This window comes from Aethalodelphis obliquidens, unplaced genomic scaffold, assembly GCF_003676395.1.
Source record: "Aethalodelphis obliquidens isolate GAN/ISIS:26980383/991018 unplaced genomic scaffold, ASM367639v1 scaffold26, whole genome shotgun sequence".
In the NCBI taxonomy this organism is placed as follows: Eukaryota; Metazoa; Chordata; class Mammalia; order Artiodactyla; family Delphinidae; genus Aethalodelphis; species Aethalodelphis obliquidens.
The window spans coordinates 17,126,884-17,146,855 of NW_020837970.1; the positions used below are offsets into that span (position 1 = coordinate 17,126,884).

Consider the following 19,972-nt stretch of genomic DNA (forward strand, 5'->3'; position numbering starts at 1 on the left):
CAATTACCACGTCTTTCTGATTATAGGTCAGTCTCCCCCTGTAGACAATGAGCACCCAAGGGCAGAAACCAACCCCTATTTATGTCTCTAAATCCACAGCTCTCAGCTTGGGGAACGTAGTCAGCAGGATCAAGCCAATTCAGCAACTATGTCTTTACTACCAGTCTATTCTATTCTACTCTGGTTATCTGTGTTTACAGACAAGCCGTCTCCCTAGCACCGCCTCACTTCCCCCTTGAACACCAAGCTCCACTTTCTCTCTCCTGCCATCTGACCTGTGCACATTCATGGATGGACAATGTCAGGGGCTCCCTCTTGGCTTAGTTCTCCTGGGTCCACATGAGGTGAGAGGTGGCCAGCTTCCCAGCAGCGGAGCTCTTCAGCATCCCACAGCCGTGAGGGCTGGGAGCACCTTACTCATCTCATGCCTGTGGTGGACTCCTGGACGCAGATTCCCCCTTAATGAAGGTCTTGCTGGGAGGGCTGTGGCAGGCAGGCTTCGGCAGTCAGAGGACAGCTGCACCAAGGTCACACCTCTTCCCCGGAGGACCGTATCTGATGACTGATTGAAGTGGAGAAATGTGCATTAAAGAGTTATCATAAACACCTGTGGCTACCCTCCTTCAAAGGCCTGCTGGCAAGGCTGGCCCTGGGCTGGCATCAGGGAACTTGGGTTTTGGAGGGTCCCCACCAATCCCTGATAAGAGTGGCTCCAAAAACAATATGCTTCATGCTGAACACCTGTCTTCCTCCTGCGAGTTGGGAATCGTGGTACGGGGCAGGCAGAGAGGCCTGTGCGGCCGGCCCTCCCCCCTCCTCCCGACAAAAGCCCTGGGCACTGAGTCTCCAATGAGCCTGCCTGGTTGGCAACACGTCACACGTGTTGTCACAGTTTGCTGCTGGAGGAATTAGGGCATCCTGTGTGACTCCACCCGGAGAGGGTTCTCGGAAGCTTGTGCCCGGTTTCCTCTGGACTTCCTCTGTATACTGTTCTGGGCTGGTTTTGCTTTGCGTCCTTTCGCTGTAATAAATCATTGCTGTGAGTACCACTGTATGCTGAGCCCTGGGAATCCTCCCAGTGAGTCATCGAACGTGGGGACCTCCAACACAGGGTGTAAAAGGCCATTTTGGTTTCAGAGCTCTGTGAGAGTTGGACACACTCTCCCTCTGCTGCTTCTATCCCTCTCCTTCCAAGGATGTTGATCCCCAGGGCATTTCTAATTAATATCCTGACTGCTAAACTCTGTCTCAGAGCTTGCTTCCCTGGGAACCCAAACGTCAACAGATACAAATGCAGCATTTCAGGGCCTACAAGTCAGCAGGAATTTTGTTGTGTGTTAATTTCATCATCCCAACAACCCTATCAGGTTTTTCCAGAGGAGGAAATGGGAGCTGGGAGACGGAAGTGACTTGTCCAAGGTCACACAGCCAGTGAGCATTAGAGCTGGGATGGATCCCGGTCAGGATGTTTCTGAAGTCTGTGGCCTCTCCTGAACTAGGCTGCCTTTTACCTGTGGCTCTGAAGGTCCAGGATTCTTCCAGGCTCAAGGACCAGTGAGCAAGCATTCTCCAGTAAGATATTCCAAGAGGCATCTGGGAACCAGATCTGGGCAGCCATGAGTGGGAGAGAATTCCAGTCCCAGGAAAGGGGGCAGAATGCTTTCTCTCTCCCTGAAGGACTCTGAGGAAAGGATGAGTAAACAGAACTCCTGAAAGAGGGATAACTGGAATGCTCACACCCACCTGCCCGCACACCTGCACCCTCTGGCCAGGATCTCAGACCTCCTGGGCCTCAGAGCCTAGCCCTGGAGTCTGTGCAGAGGACACGAGTCACACGGGGTCTCATCACCCATTGCAGCAGCCACGGGAACAGCCCAGAGAGTGACAGCGCTGAGAGGAACTTGGCTTCAGGCAGTAGAGAGGCTGCCACTCCGCAGAGGCAGCCAGGCCAGCTGTCGACTCCAGAGAAGATGGGGCTGCTGGGAGATGTGACAGACGGAGTCCCGGGGAGCTCGTGAACCCCATCTGTCCACGGCGGGTGGGGGAGAGCCGCCCCCCCAAGTGAGACATGGGTTACAAAACCAACCCTTCTAAAGGCCACACAGGGGCCCTGATGTCCAGCTCCGTTCCACAGAGGTCAGAGGCCCGAGGAGGTGTTTTGGGGTGCCCCAGGGTGCCACCCTCCTCCCTCTTCACAGAGAGCGGCTTCATCTCTGTGCTCTGTGTTACCGACAGGCCTGCCGATGGCGGGGATTTCTCAATCCCCCAGTGGAACAGCATATGGAGCCGGGAGCTGCCCCAGGTCTGAGAAAGCTTTCACCCCCAGGGTCTTCCCTGTGCCGGCCTCCTGCTTTCAGGCCTCCATCCCCATTTCACACTGAGTCAACGGGAACACCACACGTAGCCCCTTTCCCCTGTTCCACAAAATACATAAGTACATAAGCAAACGCTTGCCCAGTTATTCAGATGCCCAGTTGAATTTACTGAAGCCCTTGGGGGAGTCCCACATCGCAGGCCTTACTGTCAGCGACTTAAAAAGCCCTCCTCCCTTTTCTGTCTCCTCCGATCCTGAAATTCACATGCAAATGTAAGGGACCCAGAAAAGCCAAGACTATCTTAAAAAAGAAGAAACAAAGTGAAGGACTTAACACAGCTGATTTCAAAACTTATAGGGTGAAGGAAATGGGGAGATATGAGTCAAAGGACAAACTTCCAGTTATAAGATGAACAAGTTCTGGGCATCTAATGTACAGTATAGTTAACAATACTGTATTGTATAATTGAAAGTTGCTGAAAGATTAGATCTCAAATGTTTCCACCACACACACACTCACAAAAAGGTGATGGAGGCGTTAACTAAGCCCTATTGTGGTAATCATTTCTATACATACATATACACGCATGTATCAAATCATCACGTTGTACACCTTAAACTTACACAAAGTTATATGTTGTGTAGCAATAAAGCTGGAAACAATTATTTTAATTTTTAAGAAACTTATTACAAACCCACAGTAATCAGGACAGTTAGGTACCAGCATAAGGATAGACATATAGATCAATGGAACAGAATTGAGCTCCAAAAATAAACCCATACATCTATGGCCAATTAATTTCACCAAGGAAGCCAAGATGCGTCGATGAAGAAAGAAAAGTCGTTTCCACACATGATGCTGGAATACCTGTATACCATATTAGAACCCTTACACGTTGTTGCCGGGGATCTAAAATGGTACAGCCCCTGTGGAAAAGAGTTTGGTACTTCCTCAAAATGTTAAATATAGAGTTATCACATTTAATATTTCTTCATAAGCAGGAATGTTCTTGGGATAAATACCTGGGGATGTGACTGGGATGAAGCAGAAGTTGGAGGAAGAAGTAAAGCTGTGATGCTGGCCAGTGACAGGCCCTGGGCTGACCCTGTGGGAGCTCTGGAGCCGAAATGACCCATCAGATTGTCCTGCATTGGACCAAAATAACCGATCCTTATATGCCCTCCTTGATCAGTCATCAGATGGGGCATCCCCTCCAGAAGGGCGTGACTGTGGGCGAGGCAGCCCTCCACAGCTAAGACAGCCCCCAAAGGTGGCCTGCCGACCACCTTCCCAGCAGCCGAGGCAAAGCCTTCGTTGATGGGGGTCTGGGTGGCATGTCTCCCTGCCCACCCTGCTGGGGGTGGAGGGATCCATTGCTGTGGAGCAGAAGCACCCAAAGCCCAGTGGAAGGGTGTGGGGTTTGGGAGGTGAGGGGGTCGGTGGCGGGGAAAGGTATAAGCAGTAAGGGAACAAAGACACGGCAATGACAGATGCCTGGAGACCTGCCCTGTGGAGTTGGTGCTGGGACACAGGGATGGGAGGCAAGCTGCTAACCGTCTCTGGGAGGCCTAAGGGGCCTCTGCTGTGAGCGGGTCAGCTGGTGCAGGGTTGGCACCTAAAAAAGGCTGGTGGGAGCTCTGCTGCGGGCTGGAGCCTCTGTGGTCACGGCGTTGTGCACTCAGTGATCCCCAGTGCCGCAGTGAGGCTGCCAGGTGTGCTGGTTGGGAGTGCGTGGGGGGGAGAGGGGAGTGGGTCCTGCCTCTTTGGATGGAGTTGGTTAATCCATTCAGGGATGCTCTGAGCTATTTCCTGAGTAAATAACTGTCAGGCAGTTATGTACCTAAAAGCAGACCAAGTACGGGAGTGAACACAGTTTCAGAGGCGCTGCAGCAGCACGTCTCCCAGGAAAGGCTGGCAAAGCAAGGAGAAGCCCAGAGCACCGCAGGTGGGAAATGAACACTTGGGCTGCAGCCCAGGTGGTGCCAGTGATTAGCTGTGTGACTTGGGGCAAGTTCCCGGACTTACTTGGCTTTAGTCCTCCCCACGGTTAAATGAGAAGGAACCTAGATAGCCTCTCAGGGGCATCCAGCGCTCACCCACAGGACTCATCAGGAGTCCTGCTGAGGAGCCAGCAGGAAACCAATCAGGAAGGTTCTAAGGCTTGTGCTCCCCTCCACCCAAAGGCCCCAAAGGGCAAGCCAGGGCTGCCCAGGGTGCTCACCACGTCTGGGCCCTCGCACGCCACTGCGCCCACCCTCTCGGGCTCTAGCTGCAAATTGGTTCACATGAGGAACACGAGCCGCCCAAATCACTCATAGGATGGCTTGAGCAAAAGCAATTAAATGCTTTCTTAATTGCAGGATGGCAAGAGGTTAATGAGTTACTATAAAAACCAGTCCCTGCCATCTGGTGGCTGTCACCAAAGCCCACATGCAGGGAGGCGATCCCAATTTGTAAGACAGGACGACGGGATCACTCCAAGTCAGGAGAAGGGGTGGAACCTCGGGTGCCAAGGCTGGGGGCCCTAAGCAGCAGAGCCCAATGCGGCCCAGCCGGCCTCCAGACGTCCCCGGGCTGCACAGAGCTTCAAAACCAAGCTGGAGGGAAATCAGACAGGGAGCCAAAATCACTCATCAGCTCCAACACTGGTTTTCTCTGGGATTCGGCTCTAGCGAGGGACGGCCGACAGCCACTTGCTCAGCGCTAGCCAGGAGGAGAGGAGAGAAAAGCGACAGCTGAGAGAGAAGCCAGCCAAGGCGGAGGGAGGGACAGACAGAGGCAGGGATGCAGACCCTGCAAAGACAAAGAGATGCAAACCAGCCTGGACAGACGGAGAGACAAAAGAGAAAGGATGAGCGCTGAGATGCCAGGAGGTGGAAAATGACAGTGACACAGACAGGCCGTGAATGTGAGAAGCGGATGAAAGGGCAGGTAATTTTCTAGAATCAGAGATAGGAAAGAACCTTTGAGGGTTTTGCTTTGTTCTGGGCAGACGTGTTCTCTCCAATATTCTGCAGCTCCCAGGAGTCAAGGAGAATGGCCCTTCTCCCTTGGAGGATGTGAAGAGGAGGCATTCAGGGGGATCAGCCTCCACTCTGCCCCTGAATAAAACACACACACACGTTTATATAGGTGCACGTGCACACACACACACACACACACACACACACACACACCCCATCCCAGGCACAGCCAGTTCTCACTGGTCAGGAGCCACTTCTCCCCGTGTTGAGGAGGCCACGGGTCTCAGGCTGTCTCTCCTCTTAGCTCTGGTCCCAGAGGTTCCACTTGCAGCCCCAAGCCTGGCAGAAGCAGGTCTGGTTTTCTGGTACAAAGAAGAAGGAAGCCAGAGAGTCTACGTATCCCAAAGGCTGCAAAGCCTGTGATTTCCATGAGGCTAAACTCACTGCTGGCCCTCTCTGCCATCTTCTAGAAGTTGGCTGAGAAATAGAGAGATCACCCCTCACCTGTTCTTCTAGGGTCAGACTATTCTTCCAGGATGAGACCTTGAGACACTCACTTCCCAGGATTTTAGAAGTTTCCCCTCCCAGAGCAGGTTCTAACTGGCCACAGTAACAATATAGCAACCTGCTTGCAGTGAGAGGGTGGGACTCTCTCACTGAGAGTGAGTGGGATGTCACCTACTCCACCATCACTGCCCCCCGCCTTTGAGGACCACGGCAGCTTGCTCCTGAAGGCCAAGGCCTCAGCTTGAAACCAAGCCCCATGGCCCAAAGCAAAAGCAAACAAATAGGGATCTGCAGCTGGAAGATCCCAGTATCTCCATTTGTCACAGTATCTTTTGTCCTTGATTCTCCCTTCTCCTCTCTCCCACTCCAGAAGACTCTGTACCCAATGAACTAGAGACACAAGGAAGGTCTCGCTAATCCATCCATCTTACTAGAGGTTAGAGATTGCCCTAACATCTCTAGGGGAATTTAGGGAAGGGATTGTTGGTGTGCCAGGGTAAAATTAGAGTTTGAAATTCCTTGTCTACACGTGGGATCCAACCAGCACAAGGGTTGACCATCATTGTCTCTTTTATTTCCAGCAATAAACCAGAATGCTAAAGCTGTCTCTAGCTGACCCCACCTAGCCAGCTGGTGGGTCCTTTGAGGACTCATGTCACCCCCCCTAAGTCTCCCAGCAGAGGTCTGCCAGGTCTATGAATTGGGTCTCCCTGATTCTGGTCTGGGCAGCAACCTGGGTCCACCAGCTGTACAGCCGCAGTGCCACTGGGTGACACCCAGGAGCCGGCAGGGCGTCAGCAGTAGTTCTGGGGAGTGATTTTTTTTTTTTTTTTTTGCGGTACACGGGCCTCTCACCTCTGTGGCCTCTCCCGTTGCGGAGCACAGGCTCCGGACGCGCAGGCTCAGCGGCCATGGCTCACGGGCCCAGCTGCTCCGCGGCATGTGGGATCTTCCCGGACCGGGGCACAAACCCGTGTCCCCTGCATCGGCAGGCGGACTCTCAACCACTGCGCCACCAGGGAAGCCCTGGGGAGTGATTTTGCTTGTGGTTCTTCCTTTTGTCCCTGTGCCTTTAGAAGGTCCGAGTGTTCTTCTTCCTCGGGATTCTGTGAGCCACTCAATTGCTTTCCTGTTTCCAAAGAAAAAGAGTGCTCAGGCACACACACGAGAGAGACAGACACACAAAGACAGTGACACAGAGACAAAGAGACAGAAAGAAACAAAGGATGACAATACTCTAATCCTTGGAACTGTCATTAAACCATAGGCACTGGTCTCTGTCCCTCTTCTGCTCCCTCTGGACTGAGCTTTCTGTCCTCAGCCACGCTCCTGGAGGCCCCATGAGTTCAGAGCCCAGTTTTGTCCCGTGGCTTCAAACCTTACCCCTCAGGCTGGAACAAATACCCAGTCCCTGCTCATTATCAAGCCACCCTCCTTCTACCTGCTGCCCACACCTCCTCTGACACAGAGAAACGTACACACACGTGTACACACCCCACACCCACCTCACACACAACTACTCTGGCTCGTGTTCCACTCTGCATTTTCCAAAAAGCATTGCTAGAAGGGGACACATTCCATCCTCCAGCTCCTGGCCTGTTCGTGTTCAGCCCCGCTCAGGACTGCAGGGCCTCGGGCAGGGGAACCGGGAGGGAGCAGAGGGGGTCGGCATACAGAGTCTGAGCTGTTACGTGGAGACCAATCAAATGCAGCTCACGTCTACTCCATGATTTTAAACGATGGGAAATCAGCACTCCAAACATTGGACCCAAAGGTTTTTCTTTCACTTGCTACTCTGAAGGGGTAATTTTCATCCAGGTGTGGCATGTGCACAGCCAGGGAGCACCTGCCAAGTCATCAGATGCCTCTGAACTCCTCTTGAGCCAACACCTAACTTTCTTCTTCTGGGCAAGCTGGGGCTCCTTTGTGAAGAAGGGTAACTCAATGTCACTTTGAATGAGTGAATGAATCAGAGGAAAGAGCTCCCATTAGAGGACTGACGGTGAACATTTCAGGGAATTTTAGAAAGCTCAGCCCTGTGAGAAAACCAACCACCAGAGGATACTCTAAAACAAAATACAAGCAAATACAAGGTTGAGGGAACATTCTGTGCACACTCAGAATGTCAGGGAGCTCAGAGGAAAGGACAGATTGCTGTTGGAAGGTGACATCGAGATGTGTGTGTTTCCCCCAGGGCTGACTGCTGCGGTAACTTGCTCTGGGTAGCGGCCACTCCCTCCCTTACGACACCGTCCCAGTCAGCCGATCACAACTGCCTGGTCCATCTTGAAGCCTGTCGGCTATCCAGCACTGGCTGCTATGGACGTGACTCACTCCCTGAGATTCTCTGGGGCAGCAGTTGAGAACTTGGCCCTGGAGGGAAAAGCCTTGCGGTTTGAATCCTGGCTTCCCTGCTTGCCTTCTCTGGGCTCCAGTTTAAAATGGGAACAACAACAACAACTCTAACAGTGTTCTTGCGAGGATTGGATAAATTGATCCATATGAAGGTGTATTAGTCCGGGTTTAGCCGAAGAAATAAAACCAGTAGGAGATATACACTAAGCGGTTTGTTGCAAGGAATTGGCTTATGTGATTGTGGGGCTGGCTGGGTGAGTCTGAAATCCACTTGGAGGCCGTCAGGAAGGGCCGGCTGGAACTGAGACGCCGGCTGAAGCTGCAGGCCCCAGGTGGAATTTCTTCTCCTTCAGGGGAAGCCTCAGCTCTGCTCTTAAGACCTTTGAACTGATTGAATCAGGCCCACCCAGCTTGCCTAGGATCATCCCCTTTACTTAAAGTCGCTGGTTTGGGGCTTTAATGACATCTACCTTCACAGCAACACCTAAGTTAGCATTTGGTTGAATAACTGGAAACTCAGGCCTAGGCAGAGTGACATATAAAACTGCCCATCACAGAAGGGTGAGCACCGTGGCTGGCTCCTGGTAACCCATCACTCAAGAACATTCAGCTATTATTTTTTTTAGGATTCAAAAGCATCTACTATGAAGTTGACATGATGAGTCAAGCTTCCCCCCTCCATCTTACCTGACCCATAGCCTTCTCTTCCTCACTTCCAAATCTTCTTCCAAAGAAGGCTGAAGACTCACCCTAAGGAGTCAAAAGGAAGGTGACCCTCTTCTATTCATCCTCTCGGCAAACACTGCCTGGGCACGCTCTGTGCCAGCTCAGGTCCAGGAGCTGTACGTGCAGATGCAGGTACGAGTTAGTCCCTGCCCGCCTGAAGGCCTGGACGCAGCGACCCACCCTCCGTGGTTCCTCTCGTCTGGTCACGCACGCCCTGCCCGGCCTGTAGACCTCCTCTACAGCTGTCCTCCATCAGCACCTGACTAAAGGGGCAGACAGCAAGTCCAAACTCTGAACTATGCACCCACCCAGAGGGGTACTTTTTCTAAATCCCTCAAAGGAGCCAAGAAGCTAGTGCATTTAACCACAGACATCAACAGAAGGGAGATGCTCCCCAGGGAGTCACATGCTGTTTAACGCAGGACACCCCAGTTCCCCGTCACAGGGCACACACATGATGCAGTGAAGAGCATGTCTCAGCCCCTCAGAGTATTTCCACTCCTATTCTGGTCTGCAGGCCCTTCTAAGCACCCACCTTGGTGGCCTCTGCCCTCTATTGATCATTTCCAGTTCCCCACACCCTACCTCCTCCAATTCCCAGAGAGGCCATGCTCTGTCCAGTGGCCACTGTGATCCCACTCCTTCATCCCAGGCCGAAGCTGCCCTGCTCCATGGCATGGTGACGGTGCCCACTAACCTAGGACAAACGTGTCCCAGGGCCATGGTTCTCCTGCCAGTCTACACTTGTCCAGTTCTCATCCGCCCTTGCAGAACCCATGATGGCCCAGAGAGCTCCCCTCACCCTTTCCAGGAGCTCAGCTTTCTAGTTACATGAGCTTGGCAGAGTTAATTAACCTCTCTGAGCTTGAATTCCTCCTCTAAGAAATAGATATGATCATAAAACCCATTTCAAGGAGTTGTCATGAGAAGAAAGTGAAATAACATATGTGAAGTACCTGACACGTGGAACCCTGTCCATCTCCCGAATGCCCAGCCTCCCTGGCCAGCCCTTGCTGCCCACCCTCCCTCCAAGCTTACACGATATGGATTGGGTACATGAAGCCCACACTTAACCCACCTGATGTCATGGCATCCTAGCTCCGGCTCACCAGTCTCCAGGATACCACAGCATGGGGAGAAAGAGTATGTTTGCCTTCACATCTGCTGGGGAAGGCCTCCTACCCACAAGTGGAACCTGCAATAACATGAAGGGTTTGAACCGTCAGAGTTGTGATCAAAGGGAGACGGGGGAGTTTATGACAAGGAACTCGTTTCATGAAAGAATGAGAAGCAGATGTAGCCTTTCCCCTTCCCCCCAACCTGTCCAGGACCCCAACAATATGGGCGGCAGTGCAGAGGACCCCAGCCTGTACTGAACCCCAGCACAGAGGAAGAACTCTGTCACCTGTCACACACTGTATCAATGTTAGTCCGTATATTATAACTTAATTCCTCCCAGCTCCTGGGAAATGCAGCGCCTGGGGTGGACTGGGCTGGTTCTCTCCACCTGGCCTTGGAGAAACCTGCCTCTCCTCTAGAACAGGGGCATACCGGCCAAGGAACTTCCACAGGTGGGACCCTCAGGACCCCATCCCTCCTGCTGCAAGACCGACCAGGGGATCTAATGGCGGGCAGGTTTTGAAATCTCAGCCTTATGGAGATTTGGGGCTGGGTAATTCTTGGTCTATAGTATGTTTAGCAGCCTTCCTTGCCCACTCCTCCCTGGATTCCAGTAGCACCCACTCCCCAGTGGTAAGAACTAAAAGTGTCTCCAGACATTGCCGGATATCCTCAGGAAGCAAAATCACCCCAGACAGAACCACAGAGCCCAAGTGCCTGCTGTGCCCTGGGCGCCCTTTTGAGTCAAGCAGCTGGAGGTCTTGTGACCCTGTGACTCTGGCCACCAGCAAATGGACAGGATCTCCGTCCTGGACCAGCTCCTGTGACATCACTTGGTTGGGTCAGGGCTCTTCAACTGCATGGTGACTCCCCACCCCTGACCAGGCTTGCTCTGGGTTTGGGGGATTGGAGTAGGATGTCATGGAAACAGGATGCTGGGAAGAGAACAAAGAGAGAAATAAATGCAGCACGGACCACAGATCAGGAGGTCCCAGCTTCCTGGAACCCACTAGATGACCAGTTCACTCTCTCAGCTCTATAATTCCACCTTTTCTACAACGATGACATACTACCTTTTAAATCATTTTTAAAGCCTTTATTTAAAGTAATTTATCTACTGCTAAATAATAACTATCAAAAGCTGTATTTCCCAAACTGGGATTTTTCATTACTGGTGTGAACAGGATATGTTATTTTTCAAGGATGTATTTTTGTTACCAGACTGGGCCATTTTTATTTCATGCAAGTCAAGTGGGCATGGGTAATAAAATAAAAATAAAAACAGAAGGGAGCTAGTTATATTTTTTTTAATCCCACCGTTTTTTCAGAAGAAAATAAATCTGCCCCTTCAATCACTCCCACCAAATTAAACTTTCCATAATTATTGTAATGCAACATACATATAAATAGTACATATTATATATATAGTCACATGTATTTTCACCAAAATGTAGTTATGCTATATTTTTCTGCAACTTGCTTTATCACTTAACACAACTTTCATCAGTGACCCCTCCTTCCTGGTTGGTGTCTCAGGAACCTCACTGCCCGGTTCAAATACCAGCTCTGACTTTTCACAGCTGTGTGATCTTGTGGAGGTTAATAACCTCTCCGTGCCTCTTTTGCAACGTGTGGATGATGACAACATCATCTACTTTATGAAGACCTGAGTGAGTTAAACAAGGTCGTGATGGGAAGCACTCAGAACAGTGCCCAGCAAATACTCAGAAAAATGTTACCTCCTGCTACACGGATCTACCTTCTTGTTAAGAGCTGAAGAGGATTCTACTACACAGATATACCATGCTCTGCCGTGGAAATTTAAATTTGTACAAATGTTTGCTCTTGTAAGCCATGGTACAATGAATGCCCTTGTACTTACATCTTTACTCATTCATGCCACGGTTTGGGAGGATAAATTCCTAGAGGAGAGATAGGGGGGTTATTCAGTAAGCGCATTTTAAGTTTATATATCTATTGAGATATTACCTTCAAAAAGGTTGTGAGGATTTTCATTCCTACCAACAGTGTGTGCGAGCTCGTTTCTTCACTCTCAGCAGTTCTGAAGGCTATCAATCTTTTTAATTGGGTAGGCAAAAATGAAAACAATGCCACAATGTTGTTTGCATCCATATTTCTTTAATGATTAGTGAGATCAAACAATGTTTTTTCTTCCAGTTTTAGATATCAAATAATTAAAAATTTTTTCTTCTTTTAAACAATTTCTCATTCTAACTCCTCTTGCTATTTTAAGATGTTGGGGGTAGGAGTTTATTAATTAATTAATTAATTTTTGCTGTGTTGGGTCTTCGTTTCTGTGCGAGGGCTTTCTCTAGTTATGGCAAGCGGGGGCCACTCTTCATCGCGGTGCGCAGGCCTCTCACTATCGCGGCCTCTCTTGTTGCGGAGCACAGACTCCAGACGCGCAGGTTCAGTAGTTGTGGCTCACGGGCCTAGTTGCTCCGTGGCATGTGGGATCCTCCCAGACCAGGGCTCGAACCCGTGTCCCCTGCATTAACAGGCAGATTCTCAACCACTGCGCCACCAGGGAAGCCCTAACATTTTTTTCTTCTTGAATGGACCATCTGTATAGTGTGTGTGTGTATGTGTGAATCCTGCATTTGTCCATCTATGTTGCTTCTGATTGATCTGGAGGAACACTTGCTATAGTATGGATATTTACAGTTTTCCTGCTAGGATGTATAGCAAATAGTTTCTTCCAGGCTGTCATTTATGTATTTATGTTTTATTTATGGTGCCTTTCACGGTACAGTTTTGTTTTGCTTTTTTAAATTTTTAGGTGGTCCAATATGCCAAATTTTTCTTTGTTGACTTCTGGATTTGGTGCCAGACTTAGAAAGGCCTTCCCCACCCCAAGATATAGAGATATAAGGATCGAGACTGAGATATATGACATATGCCCTCTACCTGGACTTGTAAGACTATATATGTGAGATTATCTGTAAAACTCTATTAGAAAAGGATGACAGCTCAGATTATAGGTAAAACGAAACAATCTTACATATACATAGTCCTATATTGCCTTTTAATTTGTTAGTACTGTATATTTAATGCACAAATCTTTAATCCATCTGGAATTTTTTACTGTAGTATGACATAGGTACCTAATTTTATCCTCTTGCAAATGACTAGTGATTTGTGCCATGGTTCAAAGTGTCTTTGCCCTCCAAATGGCTCACCAGAAGGACTAAGGGTCTCTGAACCTGAGTCAGACCGGCCTGGAAGAAAAGGGGCTGGGAAAGGAGTGGTCTTCCCTCCCCTCTGCCCGTCCTCCCTCTACATATATCACCTCCCTCGGCAACAGCAGGTGTCACTGAGGCTCTTGAACTCAGAGAGCAGGGCCACGCAGGCGGGCTGCCAAGGGGGCCATGAACACTCCATCACTGAACACAGCATTAAGGGAATTATCAGAGCCTGAGCTATGGTTACCCCGGGACCCTAGTAACTTATGTGCCCAGAGAAATCATTTTCCTGGATGTTGCATCTTAGGCAGCAAGGAGGCTCGGGTGACCCTTATATCATCTGTTCCCAGGTTTCTGTGAATTTACACAGGCTGGCTCCCCACAGTAGAAAGAAATCTGATTACTGGTGGAATAACTTACAGGTAAGGGGATCTCCAGTGTGTGCCCACCCTGGCTGTAAATCCTCAGAGCTAGATTCCAAGGAAAGTGAACTGGTGCTCAGACCAGGACGCCTCGCAGAGCAGGTATCCTTCCTAACCTGGGTGTGGGCAGGAGAGCAGGTGGGCTTTAGAAGAACGGCGGGTTATCAGGGCCCAGCAAATGGAAGGAACATTAAAATGCCTGGGTTCCTCCTTCTACTAACCACCAGGATGACTTTAGCCTCTTGTTTAACGTCTTTCTTCAGTTTCACTGTCCAAAAACATGGGTTAACATGGATTAAGCCACATCCAAGGGACCGTGCTATGAGTTTTAAACACAAGCCTCCAGTTTTCACAACAAGGCTGAAAAGTGAGAATGAGTATTCCCATCTTACACACGTTGAAACAAGATCAGAGAGGTTCAGGAAATTTGCCCTTCTGGAGTTACCTCTCCAGAAGGTGGCAGAGCTAAAACTGAACCCCCTGGCCAGGCCCGCAGCTTGAGTGCCTTCCCAGCATCCAGGTTCCCAGCTCAGAAGACACCGGAGGGTGTGCATAGAGAAAGCTTTTCCAGGCTTCCCACAGAGGCCATCTGGGGAGGTTCCTGGGGCTCTTCCCTCCCTTGGCTTTGGTGTGACCTTGGTCCTGGAGACACACGCACACTGAGTCAGCTGTGGCCTGGTCCACACAGCTTCTAGGCACTCACTGCACACCAGAGCCCAGGTCCTTCTAGGGCTGTGTGTAAAGAAAGGAGGAAGCAGGCCTGCCCGAACCTGAGGGCTACACATCACGTGTGTACGTGGGCAAAAGTTAAATCACAAGCCAAATGTTACATCGGATATGATGCTCTATGCTCTCTCTACCTCAACAAAAATATCCTCATCATAACGAGACATAAAAAGTTAATGAAGTTGTGGCTTCTGTATGACTGAAAGTCTTCCATCGAAGACAAATGAACTTAATTATCACTGTGTGCATCTGGCTGTTCCATTAATGGGCTGGTGATATTTGGATAAGTATTAAAATAAGGAGAGCCATAGCTCATGTATTATTTTATATTTATTTCTTTTATTTTTTGCCTTCACTTCAGCAAAATCTCCAAGTATGTTCATTTTCCCAAAACGTTATTCCATTGACAATAATCATCTAATAATTACAAAATAAAATGTATATACAAAGGGAATAACTGTGAATGTACTTTCATTTTTAAAATACCTTAAAATATATGTAAAAATTGGAAAAATTAAAAATTCAATATGAGTTTAGTAAACATTATTTCTCTTCTAAAATATTTTAAGTTGCTACCAAAGTTAAAAGGCAAAATATAAATCATAATTAGTGAATACAAACTATTTTAACCAAAGGTACTCAAAGAAAGCTGAAACTTTTTAATTTCTTGAAAATTTAGATATTAAATATTTTTATAAAAATAGAACAATTTGCAATTCTATGATTCAGGGTCCAGCTAGTTATCAGCGTAAGGACCTAACGTCACGCTTCACACATACTACGTCTGGAACTGCACATATATACAAATCTAAGAGTCATATGAATTGCTTACTGTAGTAAAACATGCTTCAGTGTCCATGCGCAAGTGTCGTGAACACTGTGTTCATTCTTATCTCCAGAACCAGGAATTGGAACATGAAGAGAAACAAGAAAATGAATGTCTGGCATGCCGAGAAACAATAATTTTCTATACAAGAATCTACTGCATTCAAGCTGAGAGGAAGGATGTGACAAGTTAATTAATTGGCCTTTCTCTTACCCAAGCACTTCTCCTGTTCAGATTCTCTGGCTCTCTGAGGTGGTACCTGCCTCTGACATTGTTGGAAGTGTATGGCATTCCACCTTCATGGGATTTGATGCGTTTTCCAGGACATAAGGCAAGAGATGTGCAGAAGGATTTCCCGTGGGCCTAAATGGTGATAGTTATAAGGGCTGGTCTTTTAGGGTTACAGATTGCTGGGCCAGCCCTGAGCTCCAGATCCCAAGTATCAGAGGTGTGTGTGTGTGTGTGTGTGTGTGTGTGTGTGAGAGACAGAGAGAGAGAGAGAGAGAGAGAGAAAGAGAGATTCAGTGCCCTCCAAAGTATAAAGCCCAGAGCCAAGGCCCCTCTATTCGGGTTTCAGGGTGGTGCAGGAAAAAAAAAAAAGGTTTGGAGGAGTCTCAGGATCCCAAAGACCGATCCCAGGAAGACTCACAGGACTCAACACACAGTCATATTCATGGCTATGATTTATACCTGCAAAAAGATACAATGAAAAATCATCAAAGACAAAGGGGCATGGGGCAACATCCAGATGCAAAGCTGGCCCAGCTTCCAAGAGTCTTGCCCCAGTGAAGTCACACAGGACACACCTCACTCCCCAGCAATGAGCTGTCCTGACACATGTGAAATGCTGTTTCCTAGGGAAGCTCATCAGAGACTCAGTGCCCATGATTCTTATTGGAGGAAGGAGGGAGGGAGTGCTGGCCACATAGGCACGTCTGTCTGCCATGTACCAAAATTCTGACTCCCGGGAGGAAGGCAGGCGTTCAGCATGAATCATACTGTTTGGACAGTTTAGGCAGAGTGAGCCACTCTTCCCAGGGAATGGGGAGAACCCTTCCCTAACCCAAGTTCCCCATTGCCAGCCAAGGGACAACTTTGCGAGCAGGCCTTCTAAGGAGAGCAGCCTCGGGCAGCTATAACTCTTTTCTCCACAGGAAGTAATTGAGGTGTGAAAGGTGGAGGAAAGGGAATCCTTTTCATTTGACCCACCCTTAAATTCCACTTAACGTGAAAGCTGGGACTGGCCTGAGCAGAGTGAGAGCTACCTCACAAGGTTAATCCACGTAGCCACATGCAGTCTGAATGTGCTCATTTTCACTTGAAACAACACCCCCTTGCATACACACACCATAATTGATTATCCAGTCGCCTAGAAGATACTGACAGTATGACAGCATTTTTTAAAAAGCTCATATTCAAGCATATCTAAATAACATACTGTTCAGGAAATTCATAGGTGGTTAAACTATTTTTAAATGTAAAGGAATTCAAGACAATTTTTCCCCGAGGAGGGGAGGGGAGGGAGGCAGGGATGGGAATCAGAGAGGAAGGTACACTCATTAGTAATGTTCTTAAGATGGGGGTAGGTTCATTTTATAATTATGGCTCATAATGTCACATGAAGTAAGGGATGAATACATATATTCTTTCACAGGTACCAAAAAATACATAGGAAAACATTTTAATTTTTAAAATTTACCATCTGGGGACTTCCCTGGTGGCGCAGTGGATAAGAATCTGCCTGCCAATGCAGGGGACATGGGTTCGAGCCCTGGTCTGGGAAGATCCCACATGATGCGGAGCAACTAAGCCCGTGAGCCACAACTACTGAGCCTGCGCTCTAGAGCCTGCGAGCCACAAATGCTGAAACTCAGGCACCTAGAGCCCATACTCCGCAACAAGAGAAGCCACTGAAACAAGAGAAGCCCGTGCACCGCAACGAAGAGTAGCCCCCACTCGCCACAACTAGAGAAAGTCCGCCTGCAGCAACGAAGATCCAATGCAGCCAAAAATAAATAAAAATTAAATCTTTAAAATTTACCATCTAGGCAATGGTAAGGTGTCCTTTCTGACCATGGACGCATGTGAGGTGGAATTTTTAGTGCTGATCACTCAAAACTAAAAGACATTGTAATTTAACTGACATAGAAGCACACGGTCATATTAAATCAAATGACGTTAAGCTTAATATTCTCTTATTACTGACTGGTCGTAAGCCGTTCTGTTTTTCTCACTGAGGATCTTGTTTTTGTGAATCAACTTGATTTTTATTACTCTGCATTTCCTTGTTTATTTCCATTTTGGGGTAAATAATTGTTTGGTTTTCAGTATATTTATTTTTACAGTTACATTCTATTTATGATACCTGATATTGGTTTTCTATTTATGGTAAAGATGCAGTGTTTCCTTTCAAAATAAGTTTATACAAGCTAACATTTGAGATAAATTAAATACAAATGTTAATCAAATGACAGAATGAGTGGTATAGGGATGTAACAAAGGTCATCTAAGAGGTAAGTGAATGACACAGCTGGGAAAACATGGTACAATTAATTGACATCCAAGTATCTATCACCCAAGTTCTACTTTGTTAGGTTCTATGGGAGTCCAGAGAGTTACAAGGATGTGTGTGTGTGTGTGTGTGTGTGTGTGTGTGTGTGTGTGTGTGTGTGTGATGATCTTTATTCTTAGATTCTTTTCCACCTGGAAAAGCAACACACACTGCTGTACCTAAGGAAACAGTTATCGGTGAGGTTTTTTTGTTTTTGCGGTACGCGGGCCTCTCACTGCTGCGGCCTCTCCCGTTACGGAGCACAGGCTCCGGACGTGCAGGCTCAGAGGCCATGGCTCACGGGCCCAGTCACTCCGCGACATGTGGGACCTTCCCGGACAGGGGCACGAACCCATGTCCCCTGCATCGGCAGGCGGACTCTCAACCACTAGGCCACCAGGGAAGCCCATCGGTGAGGTTTTAATGCCAGTGCCTGCGGGGGCCGCAGAGAACACTGAAAAGGGGAAAGCCCAAGGTTTTAAGACAGTAAGTGTGAAGTTATGAGTCAGACTGCCTTTTAAAATGCTTTCTAGACATTAGGCTATAAACATGCCCCTTACTTCCAAGGGCTGTGTACAAATCCATGCGCCTCCGGTTGGCACCACTAGTTTATTGTCCTAGATACACTTTTGCTTTCCTAAGGCAGGGAAATAGGGATCAACTTTAAAATCATAAACCAACAGCACAAGGCAGTACCTAATAGGGTCTGTCCCACTTCTGTATTACGTCAGGACTTGTGGAAAAAGGCCTTACCGAGAGGATTTGTCTCACCTGCCAATGGAAGCAGACAGTACTGTTTTAGCAGATCTGAACTGATTGTGTTGTCCTACCAGAGGTGGTGGGTGTGGACGGGCCATGCTTGGACGACACCAAGAAGAAACACCCTCAGGAAATGTGACCCACGAGTGATGCAGACCGCAGTCTTCTAACATTCTCACTTCCCCTATCCCACAACCCCCTCAAAGCCAATGGGCAGTAGAAATGACTGATGGGAAGCCTTAAATAAATAATTGTACATAACACTGCTGGGGACCAAGCAAAGGAGAATGATAGATGCCCTCAACAGCTACATCCCATCACCCAGACCCAAGGAGATGACCACTGAGAAGGTCAGACCCTAAACATAGAATTCTGAGGCACACTGTATTACTGGAGCCATCTTAGTATCCAAGCAAATTGGAAATATATTTAGGAAGAATGAAAGGAAGCAATAAGAGACTTGTTCCTTGACTTAACAAACCTTCACCGAGTCCCATCTAGCCCTAAATACCGGTATAAGTAAGTTAGCTTCAACTTAAGGGGCGCATAGAAATGGAAGAGGACAGGTATATAACAGTTACCAGTGTGATACAATGTGATGATCGTGCTATGTAATAATACCACATTCCAGGAGGGAAAGAGCCCAGATAAGGGTAGTTCACCCTGCAGGAGAATGGGTCTGAAAAGGATCATTAGTCTTAATGACTCTTGCTGCCTAGAACAGAGTCCAGCACATAGTAGATGCTCAATAAATATTTGTTGAAGTGTTGAATAGATAAGAAGCCTGTGATAGGCTAGATAATGGTCCCCCAAAATATCCACATCCTAATCCCTGGAACCCGTGACTATCACTTTACTTGGTAAAAGGAATTTTGCAGAGATGATAAAGTTAAGGATTTTGAGATGGGGAGATTATTCTGGATTATCCAGACGTGCCCTAAGTATATCACAAGTGTCCCTGTAAGAGGGAGATCTGACACACAGGCAGACCCGGGGAAGACAATGTGACCACAGAGGCAAAAAGATTGACCACAGAGGCAAAAAGATTGACCACAGAGGCAGAGGAGTGATATGACCACAGGCTAAGAATGTCAGTGGCTACCAGGAGCTGGAAGAGGCAAGGAAAAGGATTCTCCCCTGGAGTCTCCCAAGGAAGCACAGTCCCACTGACACTTGGATTTAGGCCCATAAGACTCAATTCAGATTTCTGGTCTCCAAAACTGTAAGAGGACAACTTTCTGTGGTTTTAAGCCACCAAGTTCGTGGTAATTTGTTACAGCAGCCACAGGTAACTCATACAGCCACTGCTCCAAGAAGAAATTAAGGCCGAGGGAGCTGCAAAACTGTCTGGGCAACGCCAAGTACTTCGGAGAGCCTGGGGAATTTGAGCTGAGGCATCCTAAGATGCAAAAGGAGCTGGAGAAAGATGAGTCTGGCTTGGCTGTACAGGATGGATGGAAGACGGAGAGACCAGAGGCAGGGAACTCTGCCAAGAGGTTC

The 19,972-nt window shown here is 48.3% G+C and overlaps 1 long non-coding RNA gene across 4 annotated transcripts in view; it reads right to left on the bottom strand.

The window, feature by feature from the left end:
- Nucleotides 1–6,718: 6,718 nt before the first annotated feature.
- The window catches only part of LOC113629199 (uncharacterized), a 55,752-nt gene continuing 42,498 nt past the window's right edge, over nt 6,719–19,972 (bottom strand). For 2 of the 4 annotated variants that reach the window (XR_003436429.1, XR_003436430.1), the window contains 3 exons: nt 9,945–11,907; nt 8,828–8,980; nt 6,719–6,914 (listed from right to left, as the gene is read on the bottom strand). This is a non-coding gene — a long non-coding RNA (uncharacterized LOC113629199). Of the gene's footprint in view, nt 6,915–8,827; nt 8,981–9,944; nt 12,331–15,375; nt 16,890–19,972 lie in introns of those variants that run through there. The other 2 variants (XR_003436431.1, XR_003436432.1) reach the window with 2 other exon arrangements.